This window comes from Macaca fascicularis, chromosome 6, assembly GCF_037993035.2.
Source record: "Macaca fascicularis isolate 582-1 chromosome 6, T2T-MFA8v1.1".
NCBI lineage: Eukaryota > Metazoa > Chordata > Mammalia > Primates > Cercopithecidae > Macaca > Macaca fascicularis.
The window spans coordinates 176,993,075-177,014,151 of NC_088380.1; the positions used below are offsets into that span (position 1 = coordinate 176,993,075).

The window sequence follows — 21,077 nt, forward strand, 5'->3', positions numbered from 1 at the left end:
GGCTGTTGTAACGAACAGCTCTGTCCTCCTGGGGGTTGAAAGGGCAGGTAGTACAGTTAAGACTGTGTGGGTTCAAAATCCTTCTCTTCACTTTCTGAGTTTGTTTCTTTCCTCAAATTACTTATCCTCTTGTGCCTCAATTTCCTCATTTATAAAATGGGAATAATAATGGTTCTCATCCTTGTGTCCTCGTGAGGATTAATTGAAAAAAATCATTTGAAGTACTCAGCAAAGGGACAGCAAGGAGCAAAGCTAAGACTCAACGGATATGAGCCGTCATCACTATGTTAATGACGATCATGAGTGTTTTCTAAACAGAAGTCTGCTTATATAAGGAGACTTTGGAAGCTTTCTACTTTGTCTTGATGTTCATGGCCTACATGTGCATCCAGCTCAGCTTTTGGCTATGGAACCTTAGGCAAGATGATCATAAACTCTTTAAGCCCTAGTGGCCTTGTTCTTAAAAAGAAGTGAATTGAATTCCTGCAGGACTGCTTTTGTATTCAGTGCACTGGTGTGTGTGAAGACATCCAGCATGTTGCCAGGCACACAGAGATGTCTAACTTGATACTTTTCTCTCTTCCTCCCCGCAAACACACACACACACACACACACACACACACACACACACACACACGCACTCTTATTTTGATCTTGGCCCGAGGCTGACAAGCCCAGATTAGTGATCAGTGACAATTTCGGCTTTATCAGCTCCACTCAGGGGTATTTGCATACTGGTAGAGAATCTGGAACTGGAAAACACCTCCTGTCTCAAAAGAGTGAATTGCAAATGGTAGGATTATCAGATTTCATTCATTTACTCATTTCATTCACTGAGGACTTGTTTGTGCAGTGGCCTTCTAACAACTTCATTTCATTACAAAAAAAAAAGATGCATGTGTTTAGAAAAAAGTGAACAATTCAAAGACAAAAAATACATTGAATAGACTCTTTTTTTTTTTTTTTGAGACAGAGTCTTGCTCTGTTGCCCAGACGGGAGTGCAGTGGCATGATCTCTGCTCCCTGCAAGCTCTGCCTCCCAGGTTCATGCCATTCTCCTGCCTCAGCCTCCCAAATAGCTGGGACTACAGGCGCCCGCCACCACACCAGGCTAATTTTTTGTGTTTTTAGTAGAGACGGGGTTTCACTGTGTTAGCCAGGATGGTCTCGATCTCCTGACCTCGTGATCCACCCACCTTGGCCTCCCAAAGTGCTGGGATTACAGGCGTAAGCCACCACGCCCAGCCTCAATAGACTCTTTTTTTTTTTTTTTTTTTTTTTTTTGAGACTGAGTCTGGCTCTGTCGCCCAGGCTGGAGTGCAGTGGCCGGATCTCAGCTCACTGCAAGCTCCGCCTCCCAGGTTTACGCCATTCTCCTGCCTCAGCCTCCCGAGTCGCTGGGACCACAGGCGCCCGCCACTTCGCCCGGCTAGTTTTTTGTATTTTTTAGTAGAGACGGGGTTTTACCGTGTTAGCCAGGATGGTCTTGATCTCCTGACCTCGTGATCTGCCCGTCTCAGCCTCCCAAAGTGCTGGGATTACAGGCTTGAGCCACCGCGCCCGGCCCTCAATAGACTCTTAAACCTCATTTCTCCCATTTGTCTCTTCCTTTTGTACCCACTCAGAGATAAGCAAGGTTGACACTTGGTGTGAATCACTCCGTACTTCTCTTTAGGGTCATGGAAAGATGTATGTCCACACATAGGAGAGGAGGGGACAAAACGTGGTTTGCTTTTTCTTAAAAGATCATACTATAAGTATATATATATATTTCTTTGTATGCTTTTTCACTGAATGCATCATGCCCATCTCTCCAGACCAATTTTAAAAACCTCATTATTTTTCATAGCTGCTTAGTCCGATAGAGTAGAGTGCCATAGTGTATTCAGTTTATTCAGACTCTCCCTTATTGAGACACATTCGTCTTGGGGAGATTTTCCAGTTCCCTTTTGACAAATACAATCAATGCAGCAATTATCATCGACGTGCATATGCATTCTTACAAGCTTTCATTTTTCTCTGGTTAGAGTCCCCGAAGTGCCATTTCAAGCCAAAATGTCAGTACCACTTGTACCCTTATTTGAGGAGTCAGAGACTTGTTGCCTACAATGCAACAACATTCTAGGGAGCCTGGAGGTTTGTCAGGAGGATGGAGGAGCACACGTCGACTAAGTGCCAAGCACCCTGCCTCTAAGGATTATCTCATCTCATCAAATCCTCCCCTTAACCTTGAAATTTAGGGAACAGGGATGGGAAGTGCCCATTATATGGGTACAGTGGAAATGTAGGCTCAGAGAGAGGAAAGCATTTGCCCAAACTGGGGGATTCTGAGAGTTCAGCCTGACTCCGTGGAGCTGAAGAGCCATCGCCGTCTCACAGTCGCTGCTGTGGGTTGAGCCATATGCTGATGATATCTTGTGTGGGAAGACCGGCACAATTTCAAAAATGAGAGGTGTCTGGTGTCAGGGCAAGTAGATGGCGTTGCAGGGCCACCCCTGCTCAGGAATGGTCAGTGTTATTAATGGTGCTGTCTTTTTTTCTCCCTGTTACTAATCCATCAGTATTCTGGCTAAATGGCACCTTTAACCAATGAAGGAATTTGCTTGTCTGGAACTCTGAGGGGCGCTCATAAGTCTTCTTTCCTTCTCTCCTCTCTTTGCAAACTGGGGAACACACTGATGCCTGTAGACAAGGTGCATGAACCAGCTGAAATCTTAGGTGGTAAAAACACTGGACAGAAGGTGGTGAGAACTTTGGCTTTTCTCAATCAATAGAGGTCCCTCTCTCAATCAATAGAGGCCTGACGGAGGGGCCTCTATTGATTGAAAATTCAATGAGTTCTGGGCCGTGGGGCCTGCGAAGAAACTTCTGGCTTCTAGTCATTCAAATAACTAATTTGAATAGTGAAGAAGTGAGACAGATTAGAGATGGAATGGGATGGGGAGACACAATGGGGGAGAGATAGAGAGAGCACACACAGGGATCATTCAAATAGCCTATTTGAGCCTAATTTGACTAGCAGGATCCAGAGACAGTGCAGAGAATCCCACTGAACTGATCACAATTTCTGAAAGCCAGAAGCACTCAGCAGTTGTCCCAAGTAATTACTGATGTTCATACTGTACATTCGGGTACCTGGAGCTCCTTTCTCCCACATGATTTCACAGAGTCCTTGCAAACTGCCCTTGTAGCCAGAAGCAGGAGACCCGTTTTACAAATAAGGAAACTATGGTTGAAAATCCAAGGGCAAAGGCAAGCAGAATTGGAAGGCCCGGCATCTGATAAGCTGAAGGAGTCTAAAGACAGAATTACCAGGGATCCCCAAACCCAGCCCTTCTCCTCCCACTCCCAGCCCCTTTCCTGCCAAAGTGTTCAAGGTACAACAGCCATGTGGACTCTGGTCTGACCAGGGGGACTGAGCCATCTCTGGAAGAGGCCAGGGTGGAGGAGAAAACAGAATTACCAGGGATCCCCAAACCCAGCCCTTCTCCTCCCACTCCCAGCCCCTTTCCTGCCAAAGTGTTCAAGGTACAACAGCCATGTGGACTCTGGTCTGACCATGGGGACTGAGCCATCTCTGGAAGAGGCCAGGGTGGAGGAGAAAACAGAAGGCTTAGTTCTCCTGTCTTACCAGTTTTGTTTTGTTTTTTAAGTTTTACGTGTTTCAGTGTTCAACAAGTGCCAGGATGCAAGGGGCAGGGTCCATGACAGGCACCGCTCTTGAAGGCCGGGGGTATCCCAGTTTCTTTCCTAGACCGTGGGCCAGGTGCCAGCCTTGCTGCCCTCTCCAGTTCCGCACCCATTTACTTGGGAGTGAAACTCCCAGGCTTTAGAACCAGACGGCCCTGGGTTGTGATCTGCCTCAGGTCTAGCAGCTGTGTGCCCTTGTACATGTTACTTCACCTCTCTGAGCCAGTGCAGTCCATCGTCATAAGAAGCAGGTGCAGGAGTATTGTGAAGGGGAAAATGCAGAAAGCAATATCTGTGGAGCACTTAACTCAGGGCCTAGCAAGGAGTAACCAATATACAGTCCCGATATTCCCTCATGGCCTTTTTATTGGTTTTTTTTTTTTTTTTTTTTTTTGTCACCAGCACAGTTATTAGATGGGAGCCTGTACAGAAATCCTCTGAACTGCTGGCCAAAAAGACAGAAATTCTGACTCAGGGACTTGGGAAGGGCCTAGAAATAGGGCACCCAGTGGGCCTCAAGGTGAGCAGAGGCCAGAGGGGTCCAAGCATAGGCCTAAGAAATGTCCTGGGCTCTGCGTCGCCCTTAGTGGCTTGGGAAATACTCTTTCAGCCAGATTCCATCTGGCATGACACCGCGCCCCGCCACTCCCCAGGCTGCACTGGGCTCCCCCACTCCCTGAAGGTCTGGAAACGCGTCCCACTCAATCCCCCGTGTTGCCTGGCCATGTTCAGCCTCTATTCGCTGAACAGAAATAGTGGGGAGAGGGGGTTGCAAGGGAGGGGGCCAAGCATCCTAATTCAGTGTCCCTCTAGTTCCTTCTCTTTCAAAGCCGAGCCCTGGCCTCAGCTCCCAGCACAGGCAGCCTGGGACCCAGCAGGCCAGCCCCTCCCCAGGCTCCCTGGATCGCCTTTGGATGCACCTGCTTCCCCGCCTGCAGCCGGCTCCGCCCAGTCCCGGCAGCCAGCCTGGGGTTTCCAGAGCTCATGCTGCCCCCTTGAGGTCAGCTCCTGCAACTTTTCTTCTCAGCGTGGGACAGTCCCAGAGGGAAGAGGGTCAAAAGGCTGGGAATGGCTTTGCTCCTGCACATGGCACCTCTGGCCAACAAGCACCCAGAGCCCAGCTAGAGCCCACCTGGGTGGCAGTGTGTGCAAGCAAAAAGATCTATCTATTCGAGTGGCTCTGCCCCTCCCCTTGACCTCCCTATCTGTAAAATGGGAACCATGATGATACCGCCCCCACACAGCCTTTGAGAAAACTGGCTGATCACTTGACTAGTACGAGATAATCATCACTGTGATGATCATGGCTGTCACATTGAACACTTCCTGTGAGCCAGGCACTGTGCTTTGCATATATTATCTCATTAAATCCTCTCAAAAAACAAACTTCTGAAGAAGGAACTATTAGTGTCCTCATTTTGCACATGAGAACACTGAAACTCAAAGAGAGCTGGTGACTTGTCCGGAGTGACACACTAATGCAGAGGACAGCCAGGTTTTCAGCCCAGGTCTGTGGGACACCAGACCCTGTCCTTCACCGACCATAGTGTCCTGTCTCCTGGAGTTCAGATTACTTCCCGCATCTCTCTCCCATCTCTCTCCCATACTTCTCTTCCATCTTTTCTCCATTCTCTGTTGCCTTCAACTGATTTGCTTGTCACCGTCTCCAGGTCACTCTCCAGCACCACTGTCCTGGATGGCAGAGCCCCAAGTCTTTGCACGAGGAAGCAAGCTATTAGCCAGATTGTGAAGTGGGGAACAGTGATGCCCAGAAGGCCGCTCTGGCCCTGGACGCTGGTGCAAGAGATGCCTAAAGTCACAGCTTAGTCTCAGTGCAATACAGACTCTGGGTGAGGCAGACATAGAATATTTCAGGTATGGAGTCGAGGGGGCTCTTGGAGCACCACCTGGAAAGTAGCAAGGATGGCAGCTCCCAATTATTATGCACTTACTGTCTTCCAAGCATCGGACAATGTTGGCGTTCATTGAATCCTGTGAAGTAACACTGAGGTCGGTTGTACTGGCCCCACTGGACAGGTGAGAAAGCCAAGACTTGAAGAGATGAAAACCCTTGCCCAAAATCACATAGCTCTTCAGTAAAAGAATCTGAGTTTCAGACCAGATGGGGGTCTGCCTGGCATGCAAACCCATCTATCATATTGCCTCATGTGTCGTGCAAGCCACCCTTCCCACTGTGGGATGCTTGGGTCCTGGTTTAGTGAACAGTCACTGTGCACAATGTTAAGGGGTCCAGTGGGCCCTGACCAAGTGCTCCCAGGATGGCTGAGATCCACCTGAATCTTACCTTCACCCTCTATAGCTTCTCAGCCCCCTCAACCTCTCGGAGGAGGCCCACTCTTTCAGGATGCTTGGAGGAAGTCAAGGACCCTAGGTTCCAAATGTGTCTACAAGTGCTCTTTTGACCTCAACAAGTTGCAGAGACTGAGAAAATTGTATAGTATAGCTCAGTGACTCAGATGCCCCAGCCCTGCAACTTCCTATTGAGATGGCCTTCTCTGAACACTGGTCCCTACCTTTGTGGAATGAGGATAATGGTATAACCTCCAAGGGTTGTTGGGAAGGTCAAATGAGCTAAGCCCAGTCACATGCTTTCTCAGCAGAACACTTGACAGGTGGTTGGGGCTCAGTCAAGGGCAGCTATCATTAGAACCATCAATTCCCTGACCATCTCACACTGATCCAAAGCTTCCATTTGTCCTTAAGATAAAATGGGGAAAAATAATTTGTGACTGATGAATACAGACAACTTAATAATTACCCTTTCAAAACAAAGGGTGTTTGGGGCAAAATAGTAAATGAAGTCCTTGGTACCACTGGGAATAAAAATGGGAAAATTCCAAAATGGGGATTTCTGCTCAGAAGTACTTGGGCCTTAGTGAGTGAGGATCTCTTAAGGTCTTAATAAATGAGATGTCCAAGGGTCGGGAGTAAGGAACCAGAATCTCACTAAATGGTCGTTCTGAAATTGTCCTTGAGTCTGCAGGAGGTCACAGGAAAAGAACATGGGGTTTTGCTATTTTAAAAGTGTGGTTATGGAAAGGTCTCCACTGACGGGTTCCCAGAACTGTTCTTTACTCTGAACTCTGAATACGGAGGCAGATGACTTGGAATTAGCCTTGTTCCTCCTTCTCCATTTCCTTGTTCTGGCAACAGTGCCTCAGTCTGTCCCTGGAGTTGGGTGCTGCAGCAGTGAAAAGCTCTAACCTGGGAGTCAGGAGCTCTGGGTAACAGCTCTGGCTTTGCGGCCAGCCGCCTGTCACCTGGGCAGATCAGATCACCCCTCTAGACCTCCATCTGCTCTCCAGTAAAATGAGGAAGTTAAATTAGATGGTTAAGTTATGGATGTCCTGACATTCTTGGATTTCTCTTTAGTAAATATTAAACTGTTGCTTTTTCTTCCTGGCCACAAAGAACTCAAGTGTCTCTGAATTATTTTTACAGCCTCTTTGTCTAGTCCAGGGCCTATTACAGTGGAAAGGGGCCTGGCATTCTGGCCCCAAGTTGGCTATTTACTAACTGAGGGAATGTGCAAAGGCATGCCCCAGTGAGCCCATTTCTCCATCTTGAAATGTGGCCCAATGTTCCTATCATAGAGCTTTTGGGAATGACAATATATATAAGGCATCTAACACACAGTAGATACGCAGGGATCTTCTGTTGAATAGGCCCACATAGAGGTGGTTTTAACTTAACTACTGGCTTCCAAAATGAAATGCTGTTCCTGTTCCGCCAGTGACTTGGGACACATTTATCCCCATTAACGCTCCAGTTCCCAGCAAAGGACATGCTTCGTCGCACCAGTCAGCACACCCGGAAATAAGGAGCTCTGTTATTGTCCCTAATGGGCTTAGAAATAGCTACAGATTTAAGCCTATGGATGCAAAACACTGGCTTGATCTGGAAACTAGGGGCTGACTTTCTTTATCCATGAAGAGAATTTTCAGAGCAGTCAGTTGTTCTCGAAAAAATCACCCCAATTTTTCCAATGCTGGAAAACCAGACAGGCCCCTTCTCTCTTGCCCCACAACTTAGAATCCAAGAGAGTCCAAGATGGAAGGCAGCATAGAGAACTCTAGTTCAACCCCTCACCTGACAGGAACAGAAACTGAAGGTCCAGGAGAGAAAGGGTAGCACAGGCAGTTAAGTCAAGACGGGGTGAAATTAAGTGATGAAGTTGACCATCAATGTACCACATTGTATTTCCTGCTCTGCACAGCACCTTCACACACACGGGCCCCCTTAATGATCCTGTGAGGTAGATATCGGTGTCTCCATTTGACAAAGAAGGAAATCAAAGTTCATAGTGCTAGAGGGACTCCTCCATGATCACCTAGCCTTGCCCCCTCATCACCGTGGCCAATCCAGAACTTCTGCCTGTGGCTATTGGAAGCATCAGTACGACTCTGAACAGAAGCAGACGTGCTTGGGTTTGCTGGGCCCAGAGGTTTAACTTGTGGGGTTTGGAGGGAAGGGCTGCTGTGTGTGTCATGGTGATTGTTGAGTGTGGGGACACAGTCACTCCCACACCCTGGGTCAGATAAGATGGAGTATGCCACCTCCAAAGTCAGTTATGTGTCAGACTCATAACCAGTGTCAGACTATCAAGACATGTGGCCGCTGCCCTCAGGAAGCTGATGGCTTGCCTTAAGAGACAGAGGTAACCCCTTTGAGCCACTCAGAAAATAGTATCATTCAGCAATAAATAGGAGCAGACTACTGATACACACTGCACAGATGACGCTCAAAACCCCATGTCGAGTGGTAGAAGCCAGGCACAAAAGAATGCCTACCATATGATTCCATTCATACAACGCGGCAGAAAAGACAAACCCAGTCTATAAGAACAGAAAGCAGATCCATGGCTGTCTGAGGGTGGGGACAGACTGAGAAGAGGCACCACGGAGCCTCTTCAGGTGATGGAAATGTTCAGTATTTGAGTGTGGTGGTGGTGGTGGTTACACAAACATAGACATTTTTAATAAGTTTCTAAAAATTCATTGATTGGTACATCTAACATGGGTGTGTTTATTATACATAAATTAGACCACAATAAAGCTGATTTTGAGAAAACACACAGTCCTGACTCTCATGAAGCTCTCATTCTGGTGGAGAATACAGATATTAATACAGCCATTGTGTAAATAAATGCAAACTAATTATAACTGGGATGAGAGCTATGAAGGACATCTCATGGAGTTTGAGAGTGTAATAAGGACTTGGTCAATTCAGATTGATCAGGAACATTCTCCCGAGGGGTAACTTGAACCTGAAGCAGGCATGAACCAGGGAAGATGACTTGGGCCATGGGAACAGCATTTGCTAAGGGCCTGTGGCTGAAGGGGATCCTGTCAGAACCATTGAAAGAAGGGGCAATGAGGATGGAGTAGAAGGAGGGGAGTGGGGATGGAAGGGGATGCTTCCCCGGAGGTGAGCAGGGGTAGTGCATATAGAGATTCTTAGGCCCAGATGAAAGTCTGCATTTTTCTTGAGAGATGAAAGTCCACTGAAGTGTTTGAAGGGGTGGTGGTAAGGGAAACGAGTAGCGAAGTCGTTGGGACAACACCATGGAGTTAGTACTCACCTCTCCCTTGTTCTGGCTATAAGGTTCCTGAGATGAAAACCGAGCCTCAGTGACTTGTGTAGCCCCCAAAGAAATTTCAGCAGCACTGAATATAAAGTGATGCACAAGAACTGTTCTGAATGAGCAAATGAATGGATGAATTATCTGAGGTTCTGAATATGTGCTTATCCAAAGTCATCTGGTAAGTGATAAACTTAGACGAATTTAATTCTTCTCTCCAAACTGAAGACGTGATAACACAATAACATGTTGGGCAATATGGAGATACGGGCCTGTTATTCTCTGTGACCCATGAACTGCTGACCACACAGAGGACCCACTGCCAGGGAGCCAGTCAGAGTTCATCTCTTCCCCTGGCCCTTACCCTTACAGCATGTCCCTCAGCTACTCAGCCAAGACCCTCTGGGGGCCATCCCACCTGCCTAGTGGCCTTATTGTGCCAAGTCTCCTCTACACACACTTGAGATCCAGGTGTTGCCACCCACCAAGCTCGCTGAATGCACAATGTGCATTCTCATGCCTCTCTGCGGGTTCTTTCCTCTCCCTAAATTCACCTTCCTTTCTCAGATCCACTGGGAAACCACTGACTATGGCCTTGAAGACCCAACTCAAGTATCTGCTTTTTTGGAAGCCTTTTCTTTCTGCCTCACCCCATTAGCTACTACCTCATACCTGCCTCAGGTGCTGTACTTGCAACCTGATCCATTTAACTGTGTTCCTTCTTGTTCAAACACACAACCTTCTAGCACTCTTATCTGCACTGTTTTCTTCTCTGTACTCCTATTTCCTAGCTTGAGGCAGGATGAGGTGGTATGGGATGGGTTATGGTTGAGTTTAGGTTGATCCTTTAAAAAGACAGATGACCAAAGGGACAGGGAGAAACACTTTTACACTGCTGGTGGGAATGTAAACTAGTACAACCACTATGGAAAACAGTGTGGAGATTCCTTAAAGAACTAAAAGTAGAACTCTCATTTGATCCAGCAATCCCACTACTGGGTATCCACTCAGAGGAAAATGCATGATCATACGAAAAAGATACTTGCACATGGATGTTTAGAGCAGCACAATTCGCAATTGGAAAAGTGTGGAACGAGCCGGCATACCCATCAATCAATGAGTGGGTAAAGAAATTGTGGCATATATATATATATATACACCATGGAATACATCTCAGCCACAAAAGGGAATGAAATAATGGCCTTTGCAGCAACCCTGGGTGGAATTGGAGACCATGATTCTAAGTGGGAGGGGAATGAAAGATAAAACACTACACAATGGGTAGAGTGTACACTGCTCAGGTGATGGGTGCACCAAAGTCTCAGAAATCACCACTGAAGAACTTATTCATGGAACCAAACACCACCTGTCCCCCATAATCTATTGAAATTTTTAAAAAAGAAAAAATATATTAACTCTTTTCAAGGAGGTAACATTTCTGAATGATATGGAAGTCCGTAAACAGAATTTTCCCTCTGTTTGGGCCTCCACTGGTTGTGAATCAGTTTCCCCAGACTTTTAGCCCAAACCCTGGGCAGTTGGCTCACACCTCTTGGTTTTCATACTGAGATCCTTGGGGCTCTTCCCCACATGCTGCCGCTTCCCTGCGCTTTGTCCTCTGTTCATGACCTTCTACCCTCCAGCCAGGAAGAACCAGCACCCTCTGTGTAAGGAGGCAAATCCTGTCACATTCCCAGTGCAGAAATCTGCAGTAAGAGGTACATACTGGCTTGACTTCACGTTCCAATCTGAGGAAGCCTAATTGCGAAGGCGCTTTTTGGTTGTTTTAAATCTAACGTTGACCATGGAAAGCATAGGATTTTTTGCTTTTACACACTGCAGAAGTTTGGACAAAGTTGCAAAATCCTACAAGAAGGGATATTTTCTTCTTCTTCTCGTGTCCTTTGGAACAGATTCATTTCTCCTTTCATCTTTTAATGAAAATTTAGCTTTTCTTTCTGGCAAGACCTTAGGGTGAGGTTTAGAACAAATTTCAGTTAGGCAGAGAGAGTAAATGCAGTGTCTGGTTGTGGTAGAATCATTGGCTTTGGAATTAGATTAATGTGGTTTCCAATCCCAGCTCTGGCATATCTGTGAAAGCGCGACTTGCAGACAGGTGACCACAAACACCACAGCCATAACGACGATAACGTGCCTCATGCTGAGGTTGGACTATTTGCAAAGCACCTAGCTCAACCCCTTTAGGCTCAAGCTTCATTTAATCCTCACAACGACCCCAAGAGGTAGTTTACATTTACAGAAGAGGTGGGTAACTGAGGCTCAGGCCCAATATGGTTAAGAAATGGAAATGAGTTTCCCCCCAGGCGAGGTAGCTTTGAAGCTGGAGCTCCCAGCCACTCTGACATATTGTTGTGTAATTATTGCTATTACTCTTGACAGACTAACCTCTCAGATAAGACCTTGCTACTTATATAATGCAGAACCTTCTCTTCCCAACTGGACTGTGATTTCTTTGATTAAAGTGTTTGCATCTCCTTCATCTCTGTATTTCTCATCCCCCCAATCCCAGTGGAAAGTGATTTGTACATTCTAGAGGTTCATGAAATATCAATTGACTGACATAAGTGGGCTTTGGAGAGCCCCCAGCTTTGGTTTTGCAACAGCAGACCTCTCTTTCCCTGTCTACTTGTCTTTTAAAAAATCGTCTTACATATGATTGACCCTTTATAAAGGTAAACATATCAAATGCAGAACATTCAGAAACTGTAATGAAGAAAAAAGTGATTTATAATTTCACTACCAAAAGGTATCATTTTGTCTGATGTCCTTCCAATCTGCCTGTGCAGAGATTTATGTTATTGCTCTTCACAAATGTGTATTTTTTACAGTAAAAATAGTACATTTGTACGTTAGGAATGGGGAAAAATACTGAAAAATAATACAAGTTACTCAGAATATCACAACCAAGAGTTAGGTGTTGTTAACATTCTGACACACGTGGACTTCACTTCATGTTCCAATCTCAGGGAGCCTAATTATGAAGGTGTTTGTTGAGTTATTTTCAGTTTAAAGTTGAATATGGAAAGTATAGGATTTTTTATTTATTCGTAATGGCCGCATGATATTCCACTGTGTGACTGAACCAAAAATCATTTATCCAGTTCCAACTTGTTGGGCATGCAAATTGTTTTCAATCTGTCGCTTTATACATACCAGTGAAATAAACATCCCTGCTGTTGCTGCTGAAGGATTCTCTGGTCACGGACCAGGGGTAGAGGTAACTGGAGTGGGCCCACATGGCTCTCGGACTCCACAATCTGAGTTTCATCTGCCTTCCCCTGTTGTTCTTTTCAGTAGGGGGTCTGCCTGCGTCACCTGTGCATCTGAGCCCATCCAATGCACTGGATTCATCTGGAGGATGAACAGGTTTCCGGCAAGGAACTGACTTTGTGGGTTCTCCTAGGAATCTCCTGCAACTTTTCTAGTGTGTTGGCTTCTGATTTCTCCTGTAGGTAGACACACAGAAATAGAGGGCAAAAAATAGAAAAAGAGACTTTTAAAAACTAATTTATGCACATAAAAAACATTCCAACAGTTTAGAGAGAGCAAAAAAGAAAAAAGTCATCTCTCTCTCTCTTCCTTAGATGCCTTATTCCCTTCCTAGAGGCAGCTGTTGCCCACAGTTTCTCCTGTTTTCTTCCAGAAGAGTCTGCAGTCACCTCTCTATCCACTCGCACAATCATCTCTATCCACCTATTCATTTGTTCAGCTATCTTTTTTCGATTTATGTATGTAACTAGCTATTGATCCACCCAGTCATCCATCTGTAGAAAAATCAGGAATGTTTAAATGAGTAGTTATCACAAATACAGCATTTCAGAGGGGGCTTTAGAAGGTAGGAGTGTGGGTCCCCAGCTCACCACCAACCCACTTTGTAACTTTGGCCAAGAGGCTCTGCTGCTCTCGGCCTGTCTCCTCCTGTGTAAAATGAGGCCGACAACACTCCCAGGGGGCGGTGAATGTGTCCTGGAAAGTGGAGACATGGAGTGGATGGAAAGGCCTGGAAAGGCCCGTGAGGGTGCTGCTCTCTGCTCAGGCCTGCAGTGAGGGAAGACCCAGCGTGCTTTTTCACTCAAATGAGGGGAGCAGAAGAGGGCAGAGGGAAGCGAGGAAGGTGAGGGAGTGCCCCCCTGGCTCCCCCACTGCCTGGTGGAAAGGACAGGGTGATGTTTCATAAACATTACCTCACGTGTTTTCAGGGAGATAAGGTGTTTAGTAAACGTTGTTGGAGGAGGACCTGGCCTGGAGAGTCATCCGCATGACCACCACCAGGACACACGGCTGCCTGTGCTGCCTGCTTGGACTGGCTTCAGGGGCCTCCAGCTCAGCTTGCCCAAAATACAGGAACCAGCAAGTGGAGCTGGCTTTATTTAGTGTAAATAGAGGCAAATACTCTCATGCTGAAGGACAAAGAGGTTATGCAGAAAGAGGGCCGGCAGCCTGCTCTGGTCAGGAGTCAAGGTCTATGGGCACCGGGAGCCCAGCACTTCCATGTGGGGTTCAACTCTCTGGAGCTGGGATTTGCCTCAGGGGTTCCATGTAGCGCAACCCCACAGGGAGGCATTGACATAAAATACCATGGGAGTGGTGCCCCTGGAGTTGTGTAGCGGGGTGCCTGGTGCAGGCACAAGGAAGTGGTCACCATTTGCTTACAGGGCCGACCATCTAGGATCCAAGGAAACCGGAAATGGCCACCAAGTCCGCTACGGTTCACCATTTACCCTCCTCTTAACCACAGGAGGGCCCTTGGCTGCATCAGGTTGGCACTGGGCAGTAATGGTGTATCCTTCCTTATCAGAGCAAGACTTCCCTCCATTCCCACACAGTTGAGTCAAGGGTGGCAGCAGCACAAGATGCTTTCCCTGAGCCAGTCCTCTCTGGACCCTTGCCAGGGAGCAGAAATGTCACAAATGTACCAATCTGAGCTCAATGAGGAATGTCTTTGCTAACTCTCAGGGCCCCTAGGCATGGACAATGGACCAGACCCCAACCTATTTTCTTTTTCAATTAATGTTCCCGACACATTAATAAATGAGGAAATTCTAATACAGATTTGCAAAAATCATGATACAATTGAAACTCTTGCATTTAACAATTTAATGCTTTCAACATATACTCACCCAAACACACTGACTTGGCAATGATATCGAGTCTGAATTGGAAAGCCTTCATGAATATCAGGCCCAGGGCAAATTTCTCTTTGGCTCTACTCTGTCAAAGGAAATGAGAATTTAGCTTAGTAAGTGGTGCTGTCCTCCACACTGGAGGAATGTGAGCAGAATGGATACCACTGAGGGAATCACTGCATAGGCCTGAAGCTATCTGGGAAATGTGAACTGCAGGACATCCCCAGCACCAAGGTATATTTGGTTCTAAATCTAGTTGTAGAGAGGTCCTGGCTGGACACGACAGGTCATGCCTGTAATCCCAGCACTTTGGGAGGCGGAGACGGGTGGATCACCTGAGGTCAGGAGTTCAAAACCAGCCTGGCCAACATGGTGAAACCCTGTCTCTACTGAAAATACAGAAAATTAGCTGAGCGTGGTGGTGCGCTCCTGTAATCCCAGCTACTCAGGAGGCTGAGGCAGGAGAATCGCTTGAACCCTGGAGGAGGTGGTTGCAGTGAGCCGAGATTGTGCCATTGCACTCCAGCCTGGATAATAACAGCAAGACTCCATCTGAAAAAAAAACAAAAAAATTCTTCCTGCTGAGCCGAGCTGACTTGGCTGTGAGCAGAGGCAGAGTCTGGGAGGCACCCCACCCTGAGCAGCTTTCCTGGAACTGCATAGTGTTTGATGAAATGGATTGAAAACTCAATTTCCAGCTCAGTGCCAATTTGGGGTCAAATGATATATTTCACTTTTGTCAACGAGCTTTGTTTTTCTGAGCCACAGTTTCCTTATCTGCAAAATGGGAGTGATACTTCCTGACTTGCGGGGCTGTAGTAAAAACTAAATAAGATAGTGTATGTCTGGACCAACTCAGCATCAGGCACACAGTTAGCACTCACATACGCGGCGTGAGAGGTGCGAGGCACCCCCTGAACTAAAACACTAAATCAAAAAACAGATACGGAGCTGGGCATGGCAGCCCACGCCTGCAATCCCAGCTTCTCAGGAGACAGAAGCAGGAGGATCCTTTGAGCCCAGGAGCTTGAGTTCAGCCTGGGCAACATAGAGAGACTCCATCTCTAAAATAAAATAAAATAAAGTAAAATAAAATAAAATAAAATAGAATAAAATAAAATAAAATAAAATAATTAAAGAAAAACAGATACGAGGAGGAGCTCTTTCTGGCTTTCCCTCCTGGTTCCAATTCCACAGCTCTGGAATCTGCACCTGGCAGGCGCTTTAGCTCTGAACTCAAATGCCTGGCCTTATTCTGGCAGTGTTAGAAGCACAGGCTTGGGTTCTGGGGGATGAGTACAGGTAAGTGACCTCCCCTGGGATTTCACTGTGCTTCTGAGCACATACAGATAGACAGATAGTATCCTTATAATAATAACTATTATTTATGTGGCTCTTATTATTTGCTAGTTACTTTCTGTGTGCCCTTCAGCAAGCTACTTAACCTCTCTGAGCCTCAGATTCCTTATCTAGAAATCAGAGAAAATAATAATGCTTATTCAGAGTGATTGTGAAAATAGAATTAGCTCATACATATAAAACAGAACAGTGCTTGATGCACAGTAAATTCAAAATGTAAATATAATTAACACTGTAAATATATTGAAACAATATAAAATTAGTTGTTATTTGCCAGGCACTGTGCTATACACATATGCATGATTCTCAGAACAACCTTCAAGGTATCTACTATTATTATAATTCTCATACAACAGTGGAATAAACTGAAAAGTGAAGTAAATGTTGCCCTAGACCACTTGGCCAATAATTGGCACATCCAAAATTCGAAATTGATTGGCTCATTCCAAAACCAAGCTCCTAATTGTTATGTGCTTATTAGTGTGGAAGTAAGAGACTGTCAAATATTACTTCACACCCCCACTTCATTAGTTAAAAAATAGACAACCGTAACTGCAATGATGCCAACAATTACAAAACTCATCTCCACAGGACCCCTCTCAAGCTACAAGCAGATGGCATCGATCCTGACTTTGCTGCCATGAAATTCCCTCAAGAGAGCCCCACATCAGGGGTCCTGAGTTTGCAGACAGTCATTAGAGACATCCTTGCTTGGGAAACAGCTGCCCTCCACCCTGATTTCCCAGCTGGGGAAACGGGGCCTGGAGAGGAGACTCATCTGATCCCCTCCGTTTTATGCCGCTCCTTCCTCTTGCCCGTAACACCACACCATGGAGCTTTGCCTCTCGGGGCCTATTCATCTCAAATCCTTTTTCTGATTAGCTCACTGTGCTGCCTGCCACCGAGGTTCTCATCAGAGCACGCATGGGGCCTTGGCTATTTAAAAATTCGGTTAATTCGAGAAGCCTCTGCCATTGCCCCTGCCAGCACCAGGCTCACCCAGGTTTGGCTTTTGCATTCTGTGCTTCCTAATCCCATTTCTGGGGCTTAATTATGATTACACAGCTTTATTATGTAGAATTGATTTTAAGTAATGGCCCTAATTAAGAGTGAATTTTAATTAAGCTTAATTCAGAGCCTGCCTCCGATTGCCAAAGATTTGCAGCCTGAGAAGAGGAAAGGCTGCCCGTGCACAAAACTCACACGTGACTTTGCTCTTCAAGCTGCTGGGATGTTGCAGCCAGATGGGTTTATACTATTTTCTGGCCTCAGGGTGCATTTCTTCACCAGGGTGCAGGGGCTATCAGCTCTAGTCCGTCTTCCCTTCCATCCAGAAGCAAACTTGGAGCCCTGGCAATAAAAAAAACAGAAGTGGGGAGCCTGCAGCTTTGGGATGAATATCAATCACACCACCCACCCTGTTGTAGAAAATGAAGCTCATTTGCTCTCTTCCAACTACTCATGAAACCCGTTCCACAGGTGAGAAAACCAAAGCTCAAGAAGGTCAGGACACACACGGTCAGTGAGGGCAGCGGGAGGATTGGAAATCAGCTCTGCTCCCAATACCTGTGCCCACTCTGTTCCAACACAGCCTTCCGGTAAGTGGCAATCATCTCTGACTTTGGCAGAAACCAACCTCCTTGAATTTCCTGCCTGACCACCTAAGCCACTGCTTCCCCAACTTTAGAGGCTCATATGCTGTGAAGGTGGGTCTTTTATGTAAAAGTGAAAAAAATCTCAAACCAGCTTGTTTTCAAATCAAAATTTTATCCTACCTTTAAAACTACTATAAAGCAAAAGTTGTCATAAAAATGTTAAAAAAGAAATAAAACAATGTGATGAAATCCAAATCGGAAACTATTACCTTCTAAAGCCCTAAGAGTAAGGCTTGATCTGTCTGTCTTTAAAAAACAGAGATGAGAAGGTAGTTCGACACAACAGCACCAGACTGAGACTTTGTCCCTGATACAATCGGAAAGACCGAAAAGGAGTTGGAAAGACAATCATTGTGTCACTCTGTGATACAGTGTTATTTAAAGTCGTGTCCAGGTGTCAGTTAAAATCGACTCTCCTTTGTCCAACACTTTCAGGGATACTGATCCAAACCAATTTAGCACAGGGTTCCGGGGACCTCTGAGTAATAATGCCCCTCAGCTGCCCTACAGAAGACAAGATTCTGGACAGAAATCCAGCTCCCCTAACCCACAGCCCTAGCCCAAGGACAAGACATGGGCATTCCTTTGGTGTTTCAAATAAAAACACAGTGAAATCAATATGTTCTCCAAGACTGGTTGGTGGAGGCTGTTCATCTGTGGAGGAGGGGACTGGCCATCCGGTTCCTGAATGCCTTTGCCGCACTAGAATGTTTTATGATTCTGAAGTTCCCACCTTAGAAAATCACCCACTAAGAAGCCAAGCTCTGAAAACGTTTTGATTTTTCTAGAGGGAAATGGAAAGTGAAAAATGGAATTCAATTACCTTGAAAATAAAAGGGGCAATTTCACTCACAAATGTTATACTTAAAAGCTCAATATGAAACAGGCATTCAAATAAGTCTCAGGCTAAGTTAAAAGAAAAAGGGGAAAAAGAGAAAATCATGTATTAATCCTCTTCCTTCTACTCCTTCTGACCGAGTGAGTCTTCCTTAGACTCAAAAAAGATAGATGGACTTAAAATGCGATTAAATAAGCATGTTATGACTTTAATAACCCAAGCCACAGAAGTTTTCTATTAAAAGTTGGGTATTTAGAAGACCCATTTGGTTAACCTAACCAGTCTAGTGACACAGAAACCGCCACGTGTGGGGAGCTCTTCTGAGCAGAGCTGAAGCAGAGACTCCCTACTTTTCTCTCAGGGATTTGGGGGTAAAGTTACCATCAGACCCTTCAGTTCAGCTGAAAACCCTGAGATACCCAATATACTCCCATTTTCTACATCTAGGAAACTTCACTAAAAGAGAGGGAAAGATAATAGCCTTGATTGAAATAGAAAGGAGTTACAGAAACTGACACCAAACAACACAACAGACATCATCATCCCATCATAGCCACGATGCACTCATTCTTTCTTTATGTCTTCATTCCTGCTAGGTCAAGGCAAGCCGTAGAAGTGGTTTTGTAACCACCATCATGGTTTCCCAAGGCAAATTTAGACAGCACATTTTCTCCTGCCACAAAAAAACTACAGCCAGACTCTCCAGTGGCTGAATTCCTATTCTGCAAGTTACCAGCTGTGGAACTCTGTGCCTCAGTTTCCCCATCTGTAAAATGGAGATAATAGTAGCATCTACCTCATAAGACTGCTGTAAATATTAAATGAGATAGTGCTTAGCACAATGCGTGGCACATAGCAAGCACTTGGTGGCCGATTAATGGTAAATACTAACCCTGGCTCGAGCTTACTGACATGGTTTATTTTAGCAGCTCCTGACTTGCCTGTTGAGAAAAAATGCTCCTACACTCAGAAGTATTCGGAAAACCTACAGCAAGGTGGTGAGAGACCCGACTCTCCAAACCTCTGAGGTGCTTTTCTGTCCTCATTCCAGTTTTCTGCCCATCCCATTGGCCAAAGAGCTCTAGCCAGAGCTGAAGCCAGTGCTGATCACTTTCCTGAAAACCTGGCTGGCGGAGATGGGACCGAATGTAGCACAGGGAAGAGGCGTGTGTTCAGACCGCTTCCTCTTGGAAATCCATTTTGACTGTAGATCCAAAGAAAATCCTTCCAGGCTTCTTGTGCACATGCCAAAACCTGCACACACGTATGCATTTCTTCCTCTCTGTGCATCTCTCCTGCACATCTGGGCAGAAGCCACTCTCTGCAGGTAGCATCTTGTGCATGTAGCTGTCTGGCCCTATGATAAAATGCATTGTTTCTCTCTGAGTGAAGCTTAATGCACCTCAACCTAGGGATTTATACTAAGCAATAAAATCCACAGGATAGAGAAATGCAAATAGATTGTAGAATATAATATTATCATTGTCAACATAAAAGACTTTTATTTACTGCCCCCCAAAAGAAAATACACCATAGTGTCATTTGTTTCAGGGGATGCAAAAAAGGTTTCAACAACTAACAGGGCATGTTTCTGAGCAAAATATACCCCGTATATAATGTTGGAACACATAATGTCAGTGGTCACTCGTGTGTCTGTGTTCTTGCAAACAAACCTGTGGAACTGAGTCATGGAAGGTCACTTCCAGCCTCCTCTCTGAGCCACTCAGCACCTACCTAGCTCTGTTCACAAACAAACCAGACAATCTAGACTTATTTGAAGGGAGAGGCCCTCTGAGGCAGGCCATACTCCATCAGCACATCTTAGAATGAGGCCTTTGAGCAGTTGCTGACTTGGCTTCCTGAGGAACTAAACAGAGTTGTGGTGGAGGTTGATTAAACAGATGGTCCATGCTGCTTTGGGCAAAGGGAAAACTTAAAGAGAAGATGTAGCAGAGCACATGGGAGGCAACAACTCCATCTTTTCTCTAGGAGGTATCCCTACAACTCCCCCTAAATGCTCAAGGTTGTTCTACCACCGCTTTTGTTGCACAGGATATTGACAACTTACAAGACCAATTATTTTCACTGATTGGTTTGAATGATAAGTCTGTTGTTTTGTGTAGGGGTTTGGCTATGATATCTGATCCAGTCCCAGCAATTGTTTCATTTCTATCTATGAGGGCAAGATCTAAGTTTATAAGGCTTAAAACAGCCATAATTACCTGAATGACATTTTATGTGAAAAATATATTCTAACTGGTTCTCCCAATAGCCCCAGGAAATATACCCTAGGTATTAACATGGCCAATTTACAGGTGAGAAAAAAGAGGCTTCAGAGAGGTGAAATACATTGTCTATGATCACCCAGCCTGTAGGAGAGTAGCTCCAGAGGCCTCGGTCCTGAACCCGAGCCTGTCCTGCTTAAGCTTACATCGGGGAAGCCCTTATGTGGCCCGTGCTGGGTGCTCTGTCATGGGGACATCTCACAGGCTTGGTAGGTTTTATCACTCCTGCTTTACGGATGAGGAAACTGATACTTAAAAGAGGAAAAGTGTCTGCCCAAGTCACATAGATGTATATAGCTTGACTGGATTCGAACCTAAGTCCTGACTCCACCTGCTGTGGGGTATAAAGGAGAGCTTGAAGGTGTCATGGTTATCCCCTTTACAGACCACCACACACCCTATCACTGAGTGAGTTTTATAAGTTTCAGCAACCACATCAGTAATCTCATTTTGCATCCACAAATTTCTATTTTGTCCTTGCAGCTCCCTTGGACAGGGACT

General features: G+C 45.7%; 1 long non-coding RNA gene across 3 annotated transcripts; it reads right to left on the reverse strand.

Moving 5' to 3' along the window:
* Nucleotides 1–8,718: 8,718 nt before the first annotated feature.
* On the reverse strand, nucleotides 8,719–19,679 carry LOC102130900 (uncharacterized). Of its 3 annotated transcripts, XR_012414335.1 has the most exons (5): nucleotides 19,281–19,679; nucleotides 17,002–17,148; nucleotides 14,434–14,524; nucleotides 12,467–12,759; nucleotides 8,719–9,407 (listed from the first exon to the last, which is right to left on the reverse strand). It is a non-coding gene; the product is annotated as an uncharacterized lncRNA (long non-coding RNA). The 3 variants fall into 3 exon arrangements; XR_012414336.1 differs by lacking the exon at nucleotides 8,719–9,407 and having other exon boundaries at nucleotides 12,081–12,759; nucleotides 19,313–19,679; XR_010587710.2 differs by lacking the exon at nucleotides 8,719–9,407 and having other exon boundaries at nucleotides 12,081–12,759.
* Between the last annotated feature and the right edge of the window lie 1,398 nt (nucleotides 19,680–21,077).